We start from the raw sequence: 20919 nt of genomic DNA on the forward strand, positions 1-20919 counted from the left end.
AATATTTGAAGTTTTCCCATTAGGCATTAATTCTTTGGTGTATTCAATCATGCATTCATCGTTCTCTGATGAAAGTGTATGTGGATGGAAAAATCATCATCTACCACTAAAAATGAATATTATATATATAAAAACTTTCCTTAGGATATGTTTTGCATATTAGCGATAGAAATTCATAACAAATTGCAAATTTATAGCAGATGGTTTAATGTATGCCTAGGTGGAGATAAATTTGGCAACGGATTCTGCTTTTTAAAAATGGACTGATTTTGAAGCAGAGCTAGTAAGGGAGTACAGAATATCTTGTGCCTTCTGCCTTGGCTATGTCGCTCACTTCTCAAAAAGGACAACGCTGAGAAGGGGATTTGGCACAGCAGGTAAGATAAGGCTGAGTGTGCCTGCATCCTATGCTGGAGCGTGTGGATTCAAGTCTTGGCTCCATTTCTGACTCTGGAATCATGCTAACAGACACTAACTGGAGACAACTACTAACAATCAAGTTGCTGGGCCCCTGTCACACATGTGAGAAAAGCAGATTGCGTTCTTTTAACTTCAGTGGCTCAGCCCTAGGAGGTGTAAGCATTGTCTCTTTGTCTATCTCTGCCTCTGTATATCAAATAAATAATTGAAAATGAATTATTATTCATTTTCGTTATTAAAAATTAAGGTCTTGAACCCCTCTCCTCGCCCCACACACAATAAGTTAATATTGCAGAAGATGTTCTGTTCTGAAACCTATTTTTTTTTTGACAGCACAGTACCAGAACTGTCCTTCATTGTATAGCCAGAAATTCTGACCAGGTTAATTCCTTGGATGCTGGAGCAATTCACAATATCTTAAGGCAAGTGTTAGATGAAATCTGAGTTCAAGTCCCCGGGACTACCATTTGCTAGTTCTCTGACCTTAATACATTTCTTCAAATTGCTCCTGAGACCCGGTTATATCTTTTACAAAACATTTGGAAGAATTTCAGCCTCACAGTGTAGGCTTGAGAATAAAATGGGCAATGTGTTGATTCCTGGCCAAGAGCAGGTTATTTATAGTCATACTGAAAGAGAAGCAGAGAACTGTGAACTATACAAATGTTGAGGTCATACTGCCTGGGTTAAAATTTCATTTTGGGTGTTTGCTGGTGGGGATGGCACTGTGCCACAGCAGGTGAAGCAGATGCTTATAGTGCCAGCATCTCATCTGAGCATCAGTTTCAATCCTGGCTGCTTCACTTCACATCCCACTCCATGCTCAAATGCATAGGAAAGCAATAAATAATGGCCCGAAGTCCTTGGGCACCCGCACCCATGCATGGATACCCAGAAGAAGTTCTTGGCTCAGGGTTTCATACCAGCCCATCTCTGGCCATGCATGGATTTAAGCCTTTGGTAAGTATCCCTAAACTAAATCCATTTGGAAAGTGACCTGGTGAATGAAAGATTTCTCTGTCTCTCCCTCTCTCTGTAACTCTACCTTTCAAATAAATAATCTTTTTTTTTTCAAAGAAAAGAAGATGTTTGCTAGTTCTTTGAGTGATTTTCATAATCTCTATGCCATGGTTTTCTTATGTGTGACACAGCAATATCATAAGTTAGAATGAGTAAATCATGCATAAATAGGAGTGTTTTGATGCAGAATGGGAATATCATGGGAACTTCATCATTAATCTGTTGTGCACAGTAAGTGCAGTGATACTGATGAAGTATTAACAACCCCAGTCGACACTGACTTGCTGTTGATGTTTAATCATGAATTTCTGAGCAAATATAGCTTTGCTGGTCCTCTGTGCATGCAGCCTAGTGAGCAATGTGTGTAGGCAATAGCAACTGCTCCCAAACACTCCTACACTTAATAAAAAAGAAAATGAGCAAAGAGAGAGGGGGAAAGAGAGGTGGAGAAAGCCACTCTTGAGAGTATGGGGAGGTGGTCACACAGCGAGAGCAATCTTAGATGATGTGCCAAGTAACTCAATTCATGGACATGCCATGAAAGGCATCCTCCAGCCATATTCATCCTTTCTGCTGAAACCAAAGAGAAATTCAACCTACTCATTTCATCCTTTGATCATCAATTATCCACATATTATTGAGTTAAACAAGTTGATGTCTAGAAAGTAATGCAAAAGCATTGCAACAGAATTTCTTTTATTTTTTGGCTTCTGCTTATTTAGAATTTCTTAAAATGCTCTTTCTCTCAGAAAAGCAATGGCATGCTCGTACACAAACATGTCAATCAAAACAAAGTACTGATGAGGTGCCACCCTCATGCCTCCCCTTCACCCCAGAATCTCCTTTTGCATTTCAGCCACTTTCCACTTTCCTCCCCCACCAACTTTAATCTGTGCTTATAATCTCCCCACCCCGCATATCAACAACACTTGAGAGCAGGCAGATTTTGTTTTTTAATTGTGCACACATACTGGCTTCTACACATACAGGACGAAAAACATACTATCAGAAGGAGCTCTGGTGTCTGTCAGCAATAATGGTATATTTTTAAGAGCTGAGTAACAATGTGCCTTGCCATTTTCATTAGGAGGTTTGAGCAGAACTTTGGCACAAACTGAAGTTTGATTGATGGATCTATATGTTCATCTGCACATATAAACTTTCCTTCTATTTGGAGATAGTGTTAAGTCGGTCAACTAGATCCATAATAATGAACAGAAAGTACCAGGAGTACATGAGGGGAATGCATATTCTAGGGAAATATAAAGAGGAAAGGGACTAATTTCAGTGAATGTTTCATTAAGTGTTTAAATCAAAATTGAGTTGAAGAGCTTTGGTGAGGTGCGGACACAGTTGCATACATCTAGAATTTGAGCCAGCTATACATTGGCAAAAGAGTCAAACTAAATTTCCAGAGGAACAACACGCCAGAAAAGATACAGGAAATTGTTGTTATGTTCAATCAAAATAAATTTTGTGTGAAGAATCTTTGAATTATAACCAAGTCTTAATGGATAGATAAGTCACACAGAACACTTAGAATGTGTAGCTTTTCTCTTGTCTCTCCTGACAGAGGCAAAACAAGATACTCCAAATTCCAAGTTTAAACTGATTATTTCTAATGATGGGAGAGTCAGTATTTTACTCAGTAATTCATCTTTTGTGGAGAACTTCTGGTTATTACATGCAATCAAGTTTGTTTCCAGTTAAAACTTTTTGCTAATGCATTGGGATACATGAAACATACAGGAATGATCCTTTCTTGCAATACCAAGGATGTTTAAGGAAAATGACTACCTACATAGTGAGAAGTCTCCCTTTTGGAAAAGTTCTCTTTCTCTCTCTCTCTCATCTAGCTATCTAGCTATATCTATTCATCATTTACTCTGAGTTATATACATTGACGTTTAAACACTTCATTATTATGTTGTCTGTTCTTCTAACTAAACCTCAGTTCCTTTTGCTCATTTCTTTTTTCCATCTCCTGTGACATCATTGAGACCTGTATTTTTTATCCTAAAAGGCAGAAAAGGCACCAAGTCCTCTATAAATAAGGATCATTTACGCTGGATTCTTTATGTATACTAAGCATTTTTTTGTTTACTAGATTCTCATCTTTGGCATACAATATATCTACTATACATTATTTAATTATTCTATCCTTACCATCAACCAAAACCCTAGAGGTTTTCCTGGAAACACATATATAATAGATGCATTAACACATGTACATAACCATATCCTTACAAGCTTTTTTGTAATTAAACATTTTATCAGTGATTAAAGTTGTTATTTCCGTGACTTTCTTTTTATATTATTCTATCTCCCCTCATTTAGATAAAGCTCAGTTCTTTAAGTTAGTCACATACCTTCTAATTCTGATTCTGTCACCTGACATATTCCTACCTTCGTGTCACCTACATATTTGATGACCATGAACTCTCACTCTTCATCCAAGACATTGACAGGAATTTGAAACAGACCACAGCAAAGAACTGTGCGTGAGTGCTTGCAGTAGCCCTGTCCTCATGGTCGGCATTGATCTTTTAATTAGTATTTCTGGGGCCCGTCTTTCAATCAGTTACAGAACCAGTTCATCACACCTCTGTTCCTTCACTCTTCCTTACTCTTTTCCACAGAGAAATCAGAGAGGATGGTGTAAAATGGCTCATCGAAAGCCGGATACACTGTCCTGACTTCCCCAGATTACCCTCTCAAACTATAGTGAAATAAGGTTAGTCTGATTTTACATACTGTTGGAGTGTCCATGCTTCAATCAAATGGAAGAGATACTCTTTCTGTGCAAATAGACTGGCGCAACTTGGGGCTGTAAAGGATTGAAAAGATTATCTCATTCAGCCGCATCACTCCACAAGTGAGTCTCAGGATTGAAATAATTTTGCCTGTGGTCACACAAGCTGTAACAGCTTCAAATGCAGTTGTAATGCATGATCCCTTTTTCTACACTTAGGAGTGGAATTGACTTTAGAAAAAGCATTTCTCAAAATGCATTCCAGGGAATATTACTTCCAGGCTGAAAAAAAGAAAGCTTTCTCATGTTCAAATGCATTTGGCAAATACCATGCATTGCCATATTATTAATTCACAAAGTATTCAGTAATTGAATAAATATCCACTGATTTTCTTCCTTGCAGCAAATATGTGAGGCTTGAGGATACAATGATGAATCAGATAGGGTTTTTATTTCTTTAGATTTTCTTTCAGGAGAGAGACAAGCATTAATGTCTAATTAGGAGCTAGCATTGCGTTGCAGCAGATAATGCTGTCACCTGCAATGCTGGCAACCGACACAGGAGATCATTTGTGTCCTATTTGCTTCTGTTCCTGATGATTCCTCCCTAATAATCTAGGATACAGTGTATAGGGCCCTATGCCTCACGTGGAAATCCCTTTTAAAGCTCCTGGCTCCTGGCTCAGCCTGGGCAATGGCAGCCAGGAGCTTTATAAGGGATTTCCACGTGAGTCATCAAAGGGGTTCTCCTTTTGCCTCTGTCTCTCCTAATCCCTTTGTGACTCTGACTTTCAACTAAATAAATCTTTAAAAATGCCCATGAATGGTGATTTCAAAAAGATCTATTAATGTTTATTGGAAAGACAGATGTACTGAGAGGACAGAGAAAGAAAAGTCTTCCATTTTCTGATAAACTCCCTAGTGCCCACAATGGGCGGAGCTAAGCTGATCCAAAGCCAGGATTCAGAAACGTTTGCTAGGTCTGTCATGTGGGTGCAGGGTCCCAAGGCTTTGGACCATCCTCCACTGCTTCCCAGGCCACATGCAAGAAGCTCGATGGGAAGAGGAATAGCCGGGATAACTCTCAGCTTCCAAATAAGATGCCGGCACTTGGAGTTGAAGAATTAACTAGTTGCACTCTCATACCAGTCCTGAATGGTAAGTTTTTATGAAAGAAATTTGTAGAGTATTGTAAGAAATTAGAGGGGTGAAAAAAATGCATCTGAGAAAATTGCACTTAACAATGAACGAAAGTTCAGATAAAATATATCTTGACGTATTGTACAAAAAGAATGAAGAAAAGTTATCAGGTATGACCCTGGCAAGAATGTACAATTAGAACTAAGGAAGGGATTTCTTAGCAATGCTAGACAAAACAATAAATGTAAATATAAAATTCACTGGTATAATTTGAGCAGAAGAATGATCCATCTTTGGGCTCAGCATGACAGCATAGCGGCTAAAGTCCTCACCTTGAAGACACTGAGATCCGGTATGGGCAGCAGCTCTTATCCCGGTAGTCCTGCTTCCCATCTAGCTCCCTGACTGTGGACTGGGAAGGCAGTCAAGGATGACCCAAAACCTTGGGACCCTGCACCCATGTGGGAGACCAAGGATAAACTTCTGGCTCCTGGCTTTGGATTGGCTCAGCTCCCACCATTGTGGCTACCTGGGGAGTGAACCCGCGGGCAGAGGATCTTCACCTCTGCTTCCTCCTCTCCGTATATCTGACTTTTCAATGAAAATAAATCTTTAAAAAAATAATGAGCCATCTTCATTAGCATTTTGAAAATATTGTGGTGGCTTCTCTGTGACATTAGTATAGTTAGATGTAAGGATGCAAGAAAAATAATATATCAGAAACTTGGCAAACTTTGGAGAGGAAGATGGCCTCTTGAATACTGACCTATTATTGAAAAAAAAACTGTCAACTATGAAGCTTTTTATGTTTATTTCTAGACAACTTCAAGATTATTTGATCTCAGAGCTATTATTTTAATTAATGCCTAAATGAGTCCATGAAATTCTGAAAAGCACAAATTAAAGCTGTCTTGGCAGAATATCACAGGTGAAAGCCACAATCCAGGCCTTCTCCAGTGACAAAACAACTGCCATTTGCTTGCTTTCTGTTTTGAGCAATATTATTCGTTTTCTCTTCCCAGTAGGAGATTCATTTGCATGTGAGGGTCACCCTGGTGCTGATTGGTTTACTTTCATCCATATTGCCAGGTGTCAGGCTCAAAAACAGAAACCCACACAGTAATGCACTATATGACCACATTCATTTGTGTCCCTTTTTATCCGTCACCTCCCTCTACTCAGGCTCAACTCACATTGTCGTCTTTTTTCAGAATAGAATTGTAATTGCTCATTAATATTTAGGAAAACTCACTCCTACATGAAAATTACCTTCCAGATTAATTAGCCAGCGATGAATTACAGATTTGGATACATTTCCATAGGCTGATGTAATCTTATTTTCAAATGAGAAATCAGTAATAAGAGGACTAAAAGAAAGCACCAAAGAATCGGTAAGAAAACAACATCAGAGTAAGACAGAAAATTCATTTATCATATGGCTCAACAACCAATGGTGGGAGAGCTTCAATTTCAACCATCTTAAATAATGCCATTCATTGTCTTTTCTCATGACAAATATATTGGGAAGACAACTCCAGCCATGATATGTTAGTATTTCAATCATTTCGTAAAAGAAGCAAGCTGTTTTCATTTCCTTAATCTTCCCCTATTGGTCATGGCTTAATCCTAAAGGCTATTTCTGAATGGATAAAACAATTTCAGCGTACTCTCTAGACATGATGCTATTTTGAAAAAAAAAAGACATTTTAATTTTTTTGAGCAGATCTTCAGAGACAGGAGAAGACACAGAGAAAATTATTTATCCAATAGTTTACTTATCAAATGCTAGCAGTAGCCAGAGCTGGGTCAGGCTGAAGCCAGCACCCAGTGCCTGGGTTTCCCAAATGGGTGCAGGAGCCCAAGCATTTAAGCCATTTTTCACTGGTTTCCCAGACACATCAACAGAAGGCTGAATCAGAAGTAGGATAGCCGGGACACAAACCAGTACCCACATTGGATGCAAACATTGCAGTAGGGGATTTATATTGCTGTGCCACAACACCAGTCCCAGATGTGACACCATCGAGAGGAACTGGTAACAAAGAAATGTTTCTCAGGATTGCTCAGCAGGCATTTTCTTCCATTTGGACTAGATTTGTATCATGCATTCTTCTGCAGTAAATGCCACCAGCACTCTATCTTATACACTTGGCTCAGACCCAGGTCCCTTTCCAGTAAGTGTATAAATCTTAACAACCACCTGATTTCTGTCTCAGGAAACTACATTAATGAGTGCTATGGGCCAACTCTTGACTATGTTGCATCTTTACACTGAGCAGAATGGAATATATCAGAGAGCTGAAGTCCTCAGCAGCTCGTGTCAAAAAGTTAATGATGTGAGATAAAATCTTTTTTTTTTTTAATTTTGACAATCCTTACAAATTTAATTGGGGTAAAAAAAGAAAAGGTTCAAGGTCTAAAGGGGGATATAGAGGAAGAAGCCCCACCCAGTTTCCCGCCCGCCCCAAGTCCCGGATGTGGGGCATGCTCTGGGATACTCGATCAAGTGGTTCCAATAGTTCACCATTCATGGGTCGCTGCCAGTCTCGCCACTCCAAGCACAATGTGGTCATTGAAGAGTCCATTGATTGACACAGTCCCTTCCAGAGTCTCCATTTGCCCAGTTTTTGCTGCCTACAGATAGCTGAGGTTGTTGCTTGACTTGTCCTGTCTTTCCTTGGTTATAACCAGGCTGGGCTGACTATTCCCACTGGTGCAAGCTACAATCAGAGTTGGTGAGGGTTGTTGGGGCTTAGCTGTAGCATCAACTGGCAGAAGCTGGTACAAAGGGCTAGACACGTTGAGTTGAACCACAGGGCCAACTCGAGAGGGCACAACTGGAATGGGAGCGACCTGGGAGGGAAATAGTGGGCTCCTCCCTCGTGGGTTAACACCTTCCACAGGAGGGCATGGGAACTAGGACAGGGGATGGGGTGACTAGACAGACACCCAACAATATCCGTTAGGGATGGTAGAAGGAGATGGTTGGATGGAAGCAGGTCGCAACACCTGTTGGCAAGTATACGAACAGAAGGGTATTTGGGACAGACTGGGCTAGCATGCCATATATACTGGCAAGCCAGGGTAGGGGGTGGGCCTGGTTGAGGTTACTGAGGGCCGCCCTGACTGGGCTGCAACTCCTACTGGTACGTGCGAGGGACAAGTGCGTCCAGGGCGGAACCAGGCGGGACTGCAAGAGGACACGGGTGGAGACAGAGCCGACCCAGCAACTGCAACCACCAGCTGATTGGGGCAATGGACTGTGCCGGGCCCTATGCTACTAGAACATGCAGGAATCTGGACTGGGAATACCTCAAAATTTCTTCGAGGATCTCCCCATTCGAGATAAAATCTTGCACATACACTTCTTAAGGGTACATTTTGAATCGTACAGTTCTCAAACTGGCCCACAAATTCAATATTGCTGGCTTCTTTTGCTTCCACATCTTATATCAGACTCTTCTCAATGTCTCCTACAATCGCGTGTCACTACATCACTTACATTCATATCCTCTTCTGGGACACTGTTTAAAGAAACACAAGTTGACGTGTCACAATCAAACCACTGACTTACAGGAGTGATTTACAAACTATGGAACCAGGAACAACAGGAGCTGTGTCATCTAGGAACTTGCAAGTTACAAGGACAAGAATCCCTGATAACTATGGGATCTGAAGTCAAGAAATCTTAATAAGCCTACCACAGGATTCTGATGAAAGACAGGCTTAAATAGACATGTTCTAGACTAGTCAGAATGTATGTGGTACTAGAGGAAGGATAATTTACTTTAAACACTCCGAGGGCCTGGCATGACAACTCGTGTCTAAAATCCTCACCTTGAAAGCACGGCAATCCCACGTGAGCACTGATTTGTGTCCTGACTGCTCCACTTCCCATGCTTGTGACCTGGGAAAACAGCCCATGTCCTTGGGACCCTGCACCCAAGTGGGAAACCTGGAAAAAGCTTCTGGCTCCTGGCTTCAGATTAGCAGTTGGAAGACCTTTCTCTGTGTAACTCCTTCACTCTGCCTTAAGCCATAAAGAGATTACATCTTTTAAGAAAATCTCCTCTGAACAGAAAGAAGACAGATAGGTATCTGAACAAAATCACGATTCTAATAATGAGTGTTAGATGTGACAAAGTAGTAAACAAGATGCTTCAAATACATAATCTTCACTACCCTGAGTACCAAAAAGTAGAACTATATTGCATAGACTTCAGAATTGAAAAATAGGAGGACTGGGTATTGAATTCCTACTTATGGCAACAGACACAGTGAGTCTCTTTAGCTTCTGTCGCCCTGGGTTCACTAAGGAGTCTTGAGCAGGGTGAAGATGAAAGGCCAAGGACACAAGGTCTCCTTTGACAGAACTCACAGCATGTATTTCTTCAGTAGCAACAAATCCCACAGAAACACAGCTAGATAAAGCATTCTGACATTTATATTCTGCATGAAATGCATGAGTATAATAAGGAGAGAGGATAATGGTGCAACATGAAGCTTTTATTAATGTTAGACTAACTCTGTAGGGGAAATGATTTGTTTTATTGAGCTGTTGTCAGACTTTCCCCCTTTATCCCAATGGGCATAGCACATGGGCTGTCTCTGATTTTCTATCAGTAAAGGAGGAAACAGATATTATTAAACAGATATTGAATGTCCTGGGTGTTTCTCAAAGGGCCATCAGGGCCACGGGGATATGTAAAAACACCTAAGACAGGTATACCCACCGTTCATGATCTGGTTGGAAAAACCATGCAAATATATCATTGCAGATTTAACATTTGTTCATAATCAAGGTTGTCCAAAAACTATATGGGATGATTTTATACATGCTAATTCATCGAAAACGTGCACGATTTAATAAGCAAAGGAGAGAATGTACTCATCTACCAAATTTTAATCAATATGAATTCTGAGAAAAGGAAGATCATGATAAATCATGTCCTCACATATTAGTTTGCTCTATGATCTTGGCTATCTCACTTCTCTTACTGGTTTTGCCTCCTCGTTCATAAAATGAAAGCATTGAACCCAAGTGAGCACTTCCCCTAAATTGTATGCAATAGAAACTTCTCTTTAGAATGTTGGTTTCTATGCAACATTAAAACAAAACAAAAAATCAAACAAAAACGAAACAGTATGGAGTGGGGGGGCACATGGCAAAGTCCCTTTTGAAACACCGTGCTTGACAACATTGAATAGATTTTTTGTCCTGAAAAACCTCTCTAGGACTTTGAAGACGCTCTGGGCTCCGTGAATCTCTAAGAGAAGGATCATATCTAGCATTTTTGTCAAAATGTTTTACTACAAAACTGCTGTTGAATGGCACAGAGTAACATCTCTTAAAATAATGTCTCGGAACCAACACGGAAAAATGTAGGAAATCATATCTGAGGACTCTCCCAACTCCATGATTCTTAGATGGAGTGGGCCAGGCCAACTCACTCAGCTAATATTCAAAGATCGTTTCAAGTTCAGTGCAGTGAAGAGCAAACAAATTTACGGTAGAAATAACTGAAGATTACATCTTATATTTGTTCCATTTGCAATGCATGTTTAAATGCTTTCATTGGTTTAACACATGTCAGCAACCAACACTGTATTCTGCACTGGTTTCCAATGTGAAAAAAAAATGAAGCTTTTAATGATAGAACGTGATTTTCTCGGTCATTCTTTCTTTCTCAAACTTTCCCTTTTCTGCTCAGCTCATTGGCGTCTGACTTTTTTTTTAGCTTTTTAAAACATGCTGCTTTTCCACAGCATCTTGCTTTGATATCTGCAGCCCAGCCCTGCTCATCACAGATTTAACAATTTCAGTAGAGATAGAAGGTAAGAGAAATGGCACAGGCAGGCAGCTATTTGTATGGAAGACTGCCCTCCTGAGCGCAGAAGCCCTGGCAGTAGCCTTTTGTGTCACCTCTGGGCAGCTACCTGCTGTCAACCTTGTGTCTGTAATTAAACACTCCCGATACTACTTGAGTTTACTAGTTTGCATATTTCTTAATGTCTCTGAGAAAGAGACGTTCTGTCTTTTAGGGAGGGTGCTCATAGGGCAAACATCTAATGCAAAACAGGAAATTCAAAGGTAGAAAAGACAGCTCACTGGGTTGAACACCAGTTTCTGCACATTCTTGGGCGATGTTGGGTACACCATAGCTTTTCTGTCTCTTTGTTTTAAAATAAAAAAAGGGGGCTTTCTAAGGCTTCTTTCAGTTCGCACATACATTTATTTTTTAATGTGAATTGACCAAGTCAAACTTAGCAATCAATGAGGTGACTAGTGTCACATCGGATAGCCCTTGTAGTCATTAGGGTGTTTGAAACTTCCCAGCCCCCTCTCCTGCCAGCAAAGATGAAAGTGTCTGAGCCCTGACCTTTGCCTTAAACTTTGCCATGCCTTTCCCATTACCATTTCCAGCCAGGTCTTTGCCCCCTGGCGGGACCAGACTTCTCTGAAAGAGTATAAATGTGTCTGAATGATATTTGAAAATAAAATATAATTGATTTCACAGCTCCTTGAACCTCTTCCATCGGGGACTGATTTTTTTTCCCTTCCTCCTCTGTTTTGCAACTTGAAAGTGGTTTGAGTGATGACAGGTAGCAACTCCAATGCCTAAGCACGCTTTGTCTTTCTCCTCTCCTCTTAAAATGTGTTCCTACAAGTTTACCTGTGTGGGTTTGTGCTACGGTTTTGTTTTTTCCATACAGTCCTGTCATTACCTGCCATGCTTTGTATGAGTTCGTTAGTCATCGTGCCTGTCCACATGTCTATATGTTGAGCTCTACGCATGTGCTCCCACAAGTGCAATAAAGGCATTTATTCAATTATGTGTTTTCTTTATGTGTACTTCCAAATACAGGTTGTAAATTATAATTATGCACATGCGTATTAATATAAGAAAAGTATTTTGAACATATGTAAACCCTTTGATGTGGTCCTGGTTAATGCCTAAGTCAGTCTATATATGCACAAATAAGTTTCTGCCTGGCTGTTGTAGAGGCCTGTGTGAATAGAAGGATGTTTGAACCTGTAATTACGTGACTATGTTCTTAGACTGTCATTTAAAGCACACATAGCCTTGGTATTCTCTCATCTCTCCCAACAACGAATGCATTAGACATCTACCAATTTGGAAGTCATTATAAACCATGGAGTGATCTCCTCTGCCTGCCCATATCCTCAGGCAGAATAAAGTCACCCAAGTAGACTGTATCCTAATTGTCTGTTAAGGACAGGAGTATGGCAGATGCCATTGATGGACCCAGAAATCTCCCTCTCTCTCCCTCTCTCAGCCCAGGGATTCAGTTGGCTCCCAAGAAGCCACACCTGGAGCTATTTTCGAGTGACACATGGACGGGCTTAACATGGTGCTGATTGAAATGTTGCCGTGGTAGAAGCTGTCAGTGCCAGGCAGGCCCAGCACACCTATTTTCCCTTCCTTCACTTCCTAGGTTTTCAAGAGAGGCAGATTTGTGCTTCCTGTCAGTCAACCTGTCCTCTTCTAGCTGGTAGTACTGCCAATGTGGTCAGTGTGTGACAGTGACGGTTGGTAGGAGAGAAATTGGGCTCATGTTCAAAGAGGCATTGGCTGAATTTAGCACGCAGAAAAAGTTCTCACATTATCTAGAAAAAATGTGGTTATTTTATCACTTGGAAGTAGAAGGAGACATGGAGAGTCACCCCAGTCACTTAGCATGGAATGGGCTTTCAAAGTCTGGGAGTGAGGGTGGGACACCAGAGCAAATAAGAACAAACTAATTTGGTAGTACGAAGACCAAGTCTCATGACATCATTATTTTACTGATGGGCTACAAGTTTTTGTGAAAGTAACAGAATCTCAGGACAAGGCTGAACTCATTCTGAAAGTGTTGACACAGGATAACTCCTTCTGGCTTAATGGGGAAGAATCCTCTTAGGAACTGAGAGGAAGAAAATGTTTGGATATTTGTGAACTACAGAGACCAGAATCAACCTGTCTGTGTTGGGAAGATGAAGATCTAGCCCTTTCCAGGTCTACAAGAGATTATCAAAAAGCTTCAAAGCTCACCAATAATGTGTATTATGGAAACAAACAAAAACTATCCATAAATTTCATGTTGATGTGCCTAGATAGGTTTTGATTTAACGAAGTGCCTTTGCATTGTTCCCTAAAAACTGTTGATAATTTAAACTTATTCCATATTCAAAATATACCAATCCAACCCTGTTTTCCTTTTTCTTTACTAATTGGTCAACCACATTTGCTACTCAACCTGGGAGCCACATGCCTAGCCTCTTAGCCTTTGACTATGTCTAGTCAACCAGGAGATCCTGGGGGACTTATTGGCACAGCAGTTTAGATAGTGTTTGAGATGACATATTCCAAACCGGGGTGCCAGGGTCTAGGTCTGACCTCTGCTTCTAACTAAGCCTCCCCATAATGTACACCCTGATGGACAGCAGATGATGGTTCAGTGTTTGAGTCTCTGCCTGGAATGGAACTCCTAGCTCCTGGCTTCTGCATTGCCCTGCCACAATTCTGTTAAAGGCATCTAGGGACGTGAACTAGTGAACTAAAATGCTTCCTTTCACCCCCTTTCTCTCTCACTCTCTCCATTTTCTCTCTCTCTCTCTGTCATAAATTCAAGTCACCTGTAGCTAATCTATATATCACCTTTACCCATCTTCACTGCTACCAGTGCCTGGCAATATCTATTTTTCCCATGTTGTGCAGTGATTTCTTAAGCTGACTTCCTTTGTCCTCTTGTTATCTTAAAGATAGGAACAAATCTATAGAAATGTCCTTTGAGAATTCCCATGGTGGAACCCATGGTCTCATCTTTTTATAGGCAACCTCTCATGGTATTTTCTAGTTGTTAATTTGTTGCTTTCATGCCCAAGATTAAGTATGCCACTCATGCTAGTCTTTTTTTTTAAGATTTATTTTTATTAGAAAGTCAGATATACAGAGAGGAGACACAGAGAGGAAGATCTTCCATCCAATGATTCATTCCCCAAATGAGCGCAACGGCCGATGCTGATCCGAAGCCAGGATCCAGGAACTTCTTCCAGGTCTCCCACATGGGTGCAGGGTCCCAAGGTTTTGGGCTGTCCTCAACTGCTTTCCCAGGCTACAACGAGGGAGCTGGATGGGAAGTGGAGCTTCTGGGATTAGAACCGGAGCCCATATGGGATCCTGGTGCGTTCAAGCTGAGGACTTTAGCCGCTAGGCCACGCCGCTGGGCCCCACTCATGCTATTCTAATACACAAAACATATTGTTGCCTACCCTATCCATTCTATGAACCCCTACATATATTCCTGGATCAAATCTATTTCCTATGAGAAGATGTTTATGTAGCCCAAGGCAGACAAGACCTCCTTAGCAAAAAATTCCACAACAGATTCTACTTCTTTTGCATAAAAATCATCACATAGTATATGTCTGATTTTGGAACTGCCATCTTTAATAGTATATAGTGATTTGAGACCACAGGATAGGTATTAAAGAGTTATCTCAGTTCCTACTGCACATAATGTATGAGAAATCACCCACAAATGTTTCCAAATCAGACAAGTACATCGATAAAATATTAAAGGTGACACTTTTAAATCATTACCTATGGAGAATCTTAAAGATAGAGACTTTCAATGTAAGTTCTTGAGAATAAAGACCTGTTTTTTAAATCAATGTAGCCCTTTGCAGTCTGAGAAAAATGCTTGATATTGTGGCAAGTGTATTATTAGTATTTAATAGGTTGATGCATTTGTTACAATTTTTATATCATGCTATTTCATATTTTGAATATGTTGTATTTCATACATTGACTAAGTAAATACTCCTTACCTTTTAGACGATTCCCCTGGGGGACCTTGTAGAGGTAAAGCAGGATGACTCAGTGCAAACGAAAAGGTTGACAGATCTTGCATTTTACCGCAACGTCATTGCAACTACTCTATTTTACACCACACTATGATTTTTAATACGATAATACGTTTTTAAATGATTTATCATGAGCAGAACTAATAACTGAGAAATATTTCCTGTGCATATCATCTGGCTCTACATTTCCTGGTGCATGGCCTCCTATCTGGTTAACAAGTTATTTCTGCTTTGAGAATAAACAGTACCCCGAAGGCTAAGTTAGAAGCCATGGGGTTCCAGAGATACACCAGGGGCTGATGATCTGCCAATATTAAAAAACAAAATCATTTAAGGATGCACATTAGGAATTTCTCTCTAGAATTGCATACCATGGATATCTCTTGTATACTAATTCAGACATTAACTCGAAACGCAGTACTCACTGATATTTTATAAATGTTTGAGCCCATCTCTCGCTCCTTCCCACAAATATCTTCTCACTGCTATCCACTTTCTCTCCAGCACCCTCCTTCCCATCCCTTTTCTGTCTGCCAGATGTAATTACACACACTGACCCCATGCCCTTATATTATTTCATCCAAATAATGCAAAGCTTTTGAGGTCTCTTATATTATCCCCTTATCCTCATATGCCCTCGCTGTTGAATGCCATCCGCAAATTTAATTAGGAGGCAATTTATTCCCTTTGCTTAATCATTGCTGAAGTTGAATAATTTCATGAAAAGGAAAAAGGAAAACATTTCTTACACTGTAGGGCAGAGCACAGAACTTCAAACCTTTCATTTGTTTATTTTTCCCTCTCCTGCTTTTTGTGGTGGAGAATGTAGGCAGTGACACACACCAAGTCAGAAGTCCCAGATGAAAAACTACGAATTTGGAATTTATAGAATAGTTTTCCTAAAAGAAAACGAACAGACTCATTTAGCACAATATAGTTGTTGGTGTCACAAAGCTTTGCTTAACGTTGGAATATTGCTTTTTCCTTCTAAATACTTCGAAACACTTTTCAAAACTCGTTTGTCACATCTGTAGCATTTGCTTTCATAGTATGATTTTTCTTTTTTTATTTTATAAATTTTTCTTTTTTCTCAACAAAGAATCTGGATTCCCACTTTGATCCCCCTATCTTCTAATTTGCTTCTCTTTCACCGGATGCAAAATGGTTTTTCTTCTTTGAACTGTAAGGCGACTTATTAACCTACTTCTCTTTTTAGATATAAATTCCTAGGAAAGATTTTTTTTTTTTTGAGCTCCAAGAAGCACCTCTTTCCTTGGCCTCAAAGACAAGGAAACTCTTGTCCTATTTTTAGATATTGCTGAGGATGGTTAAAACAAGTGAGCTCCTCTTTGTAATGGTTGATCAGTAATTTCCCTCTCAGAACTCTGTTTTCCATAAAATACAATAGCATCACTTGTGTGTTTCATTCAAGTAAACTTTGAGCTAGGTGAGAATAAAAACTGTAGCTTACTAGCTTTTCTTTACCAAGATTTTCTACAGTACACATACTGTTAATGGAATGAATTCATAGAATTTATCAGGTTTAATAGAGGACATTATAAATGTATATCAGCATAAACTGTAAATGTTTATAACCATCCCGATTATTAATTACTATTAATGTAGAACTAGCATTTACTACTAACTGACAAGACTCTAGAGTTTTTGGAAAATTTAAATTCAGTAAATATTCCTAGAATATTTGTAAATTTCCTTATGTCTTAGGTTATCCTAACTGGTGCAACCTGAATCCTTGTTCTAACAAAAACAAGTGGCAAAACCTCAGAGACATGGCAAAGATCTTTGTAATTTCATACTAGAAAGAAAGTAATGAGGGCTGGCTGTTGTGACTACTTGCAGAGTGAATCATCAGATACAACATCTCATTCTCTGTCCTCCTGTGCCTCTTTCTGCCTTTCGAATAAATAAATAAATAATGGAAAAATTAAAAAAAAAAAAAGGAATGGAAAGATGGATAGGGAAATAAAAAAAGAGCAGAGAGAAATAAACCGCAGCCTGAGAAGTTAGCATTCCCTATCCGAGTGACAGTCTTAGTCTCAGCTTTGCTTCCAATGCAGATCCTTGAGAATGCTCCAGGGAAAGTAGCAGAAGATGGCCCAAGCACTCGGGCCCCTGCTGTCCATATGGTAGCCCAGCATTGAAGTCCAAACTCTTGGCTTCACCACTGGAGTCAATCTGGGAGAGAACCAGACTATGGATTATCTCTTTCTCTCTGTCTTTTCCTCCCCGTTCACTGCTTTTCAAAGAAGCAACTGTTTCCAAAAATGAAAATACTTGCTGTTAACTCTAGAATCATGGCCCTTAAATATTTTGATTCTTAGAAAATATTGGGTGTTTGACACCATGGAAGGCAAATGGCACTGCAAAAGAATATGGAAACTGAAGTTGGAAGACACAAAGTTCACTAGGCAAGCCTATGTGATCGGCAAATTTTTAAAATGATATTCAAGATTTACATTCCAGAACGGATGTATGGTGTAATAGTTAAGGTGTCACTCAGGATGTTTGCATCCCACGTGGAAGTACCTCGACTTGAGTCTCAGCTAATCCATTTTTTTCTGCAGTTTCCTACCATGGAAAGCAGCGTGTGACAGCTCAAGGTCTGCCCCGAGGGAGCGATCTGGACACGTGGCTGTAGCCTGACGAGTCTTGCTCTTATGGACACTTGGGGTGTGAATCGGTGGATGGAAGACATCTCTCCAACTCTTTCTGCTTTGTGTCTAAAACAATACAAAAATGAATTTAATTTTTTCTAAAAATATTCCGTTCTGTCATGAGCACTTTCCTCACTTTGTGTGAGCGAGAATTCTAATTAGGATGAGTTATTGACATGAATTAGAGTGTCTCTTCTGGCAAAGATGAAGATGTTTTTCAACTCTCAGTAACGCTCTTAAGCAGATGGTTGAGAGTTGATGAATAGTGAGGTTAGTCTGGGAGAGTCTAAGCTAAACACACTAACACACTAGCCTCTGAGCAGGACGGTCTGGCACCCAGTGATCATTGCGTGGGCAAGGGTCACCTTGTGGAACTGGCCACACGTCAAAGCACTATGAGCTTTTGGAGGCAACTACATCATGCCAGCGAAAAACGTGGAAGGAGACTTGAACGTGAATGCACAAAGAGAAGAGAACTGAGAGAATTACGGAAGTCAGAGAATGAGAGGGAAGAGATGAACAAGGGAAGACGGTGGACAAGACTGAAATTAGGCTGCACAAGTCGAACAGCACTTTGTCTGTGAAAACCTGGAGAGGGAAGGAGAAATCCCCGAGAGGCTTTACAGAAAATATGACCAAGCTAATCATTTGGGACTGTGACACAGCAGATTTTCCATAAATGTGACATAATTCCTACTGTGTCATTCCAACTGTTGATGATACTTTATTATTTAAAAGTGTATTTATTTGTATTTGAAGGCAGATTTTACAAAGAGGAGGAGAGACAGAGAGGAAGATGTATCTTCTAACTGCTGATTCACTCACCAAACAGCCACAATAGCCAGAGAAGCCAGAGAAGCCAGTAGAAGCCAGTAGAAGCCAGTAGAAGCCAGTAGAAGCCAGTAGAAGCCAGTAGAAGCCAGTAGAAGCCAGTAGAAGCCAGTAGAAGCTGGGAGCTTGGAGTTTCTTTGTGGGCTCCCCACATAAGAACAGGAAGCAAAGGTCTTAAGGCATTCTCTGCTGCACTTCCAGGGCACAAAAGGGAGCTTCATCAGAAATGAAATAGCTGGGACTAGAACAGGCACCTCCATAGGCTGCCAACGCCAGAGGCGGTGAATTAGCCTGCTACATCTCCCCATCTGTCCCAATCGTGAATCATCATGACCCTTGAAAACTAATGCAACATCCATGAGAACAGATCTGTAAGACTTGTGACCTTGAACTAGTGACTACCTTTCTGAATGAAATAGAAATGAGCACAAACATGTGAAGACAATCTAAAGATGACCAGCCACAAAGAAAGTACAAGTAAAGCTAAAACAAGGTTTCATGTCATCCTGGAAAGAAAGGCTATCACCTAACCAACAAAAAATAGCAAATGTTGGCAAAGTTGTGGTAGAAAAGGTGAACTAATACTGCTGTTTTTGGCGACATAAACTGGTACAATCATCATGAAAAACAGCATGGACATTCTCTGAAATCAGCCATTCCAAGCTGAGAAATTACATAAATAGATGGAACCTGTACCTGAAAGCTATTTATCCCTCATGTGTTGCAATTCAATTCACAATAGTTAAAATACGAAATCAGTTTAGATGTCCATCAACTGTGGGCAGAGAAGGAAATTGTGGCCTATGTACAATATGGAATATTACCTATCCATAAAACAATGAAATAAACTCAGTGAAACTGGAAACAATTATTCTTAATAAAATAAGCCGATTTCTGAAAGACACATCTCATATATTTTCTGTGATATATAGTAAATATTCTAGAACACAAAAAGTTGTGTAGAAATGAGATAGGCATCTTAAAATCTTACTGTCCCTTTCAGCTCTTACTTACACTCCTGCGCAACTGCTGTCTTTTTACTTTTTTAATATTGTGGTTGGTGATGCATTAAGAGTGTCATTATAGAGCATGCTAAAATGATGCCTGCAAAAATTAAATTGAAAAAAACAAAACAGGAGGAAAGGAATTAAGGGCGGGAGAAAAAGGAGAGAAGTATGATTATCTTCTTAGAATTGTATCTATGAAACATGTAAAATCTATTCTTTTCACATTAAAAAAATTGTAAAAAGTGCAAAAATAAGGGAACATTTCTCGCTTTTCCCCAAATAGAAATTCATTGCAATACATTTTGAGAGACAGAACATAACCCATATTTGAAAAAAAAATCTTCTGGGAGTGACTCAGATTTATTATTTCTTAAAATGTCTACAAATTGTTATATAATTGAGAAAGAAGAGCAAGAGGGATGAGAGAAAGGCAGAGAGAGAGGGAAAATAAAAGAGAAAGGGTGAAGAGATGGGGAGAAAGAGAAGAGAGTGAGAGATTTTGATTCTTTGCTGCAAATACCTGCTACAGCTGGCACTGGGCCATTCCAAACCCATGAGCCAGAACCTCCTCCTGGGTCTCTCAGCTGGGTGTCAGGGCCTCAACTAGTTCAGCCTTCAGCTGCTGTGTCCCAGGAGGATTAGCAGCAAACTGAATCAGAATCCCAATCAGAATCAGAAGTGCAGGAGGGATTCAGGCATCCCAAACTCCAACTTAACATGCTGTGTCACAGTTCTGAACCAGGGACCTGGTGCAATAGCACAGCAGCTAAAGTTCCCTTGCCCTGAATGCCCAGGAATCCGATATGGGCACTGGTTCTAATCCTGGCAGCCCTGATTCCCATCTAGCTCTCTGCTTGTGGCCTGGGAAAGCAGATGAGGATGGCCCAAAGCCTTGGTCCCTGCCCATGTGGGAGACCTAGAAGAAGCTCCTGGTTCCTGGCTTTACATCAGCTCAGCTTCAGCCGTTGCGGTCACTTGGGGAGTAAATCATTGGACGGAAGATCTTCCTCTTTGTCTCTCCTCCTCTTTGTATATCTGACTTTCCAATAAAAATAAATGCATATATTTTTTAAAATCTTATCCACAAAATTTGGTCCTGCTTCCTTTATATTTGTTTCCCTCTCACTGTTATACAACTTCTCATACAGAGTTGCTGAGTTAGATTTTCCGAGAACTTTCCTCCACTGGAGGCATCGTGGCACATAG

This window comes from Ochotona curzoniae, unplaced genomic scaffold, assembly GCF_017591425.1.
Source record: "Ochotona curzoniae isolate NIBS_2020 unplaced genomic scaffold, NIBS_Ocur_1.0 scaffold_3208, whole genome shotgun sequence".
NCBI lineage: Eukaryota > Metazoa > Chordata > Mammalia > Lagomorpha > Ochotonidae > Ochotona > Ochotona curzoniae.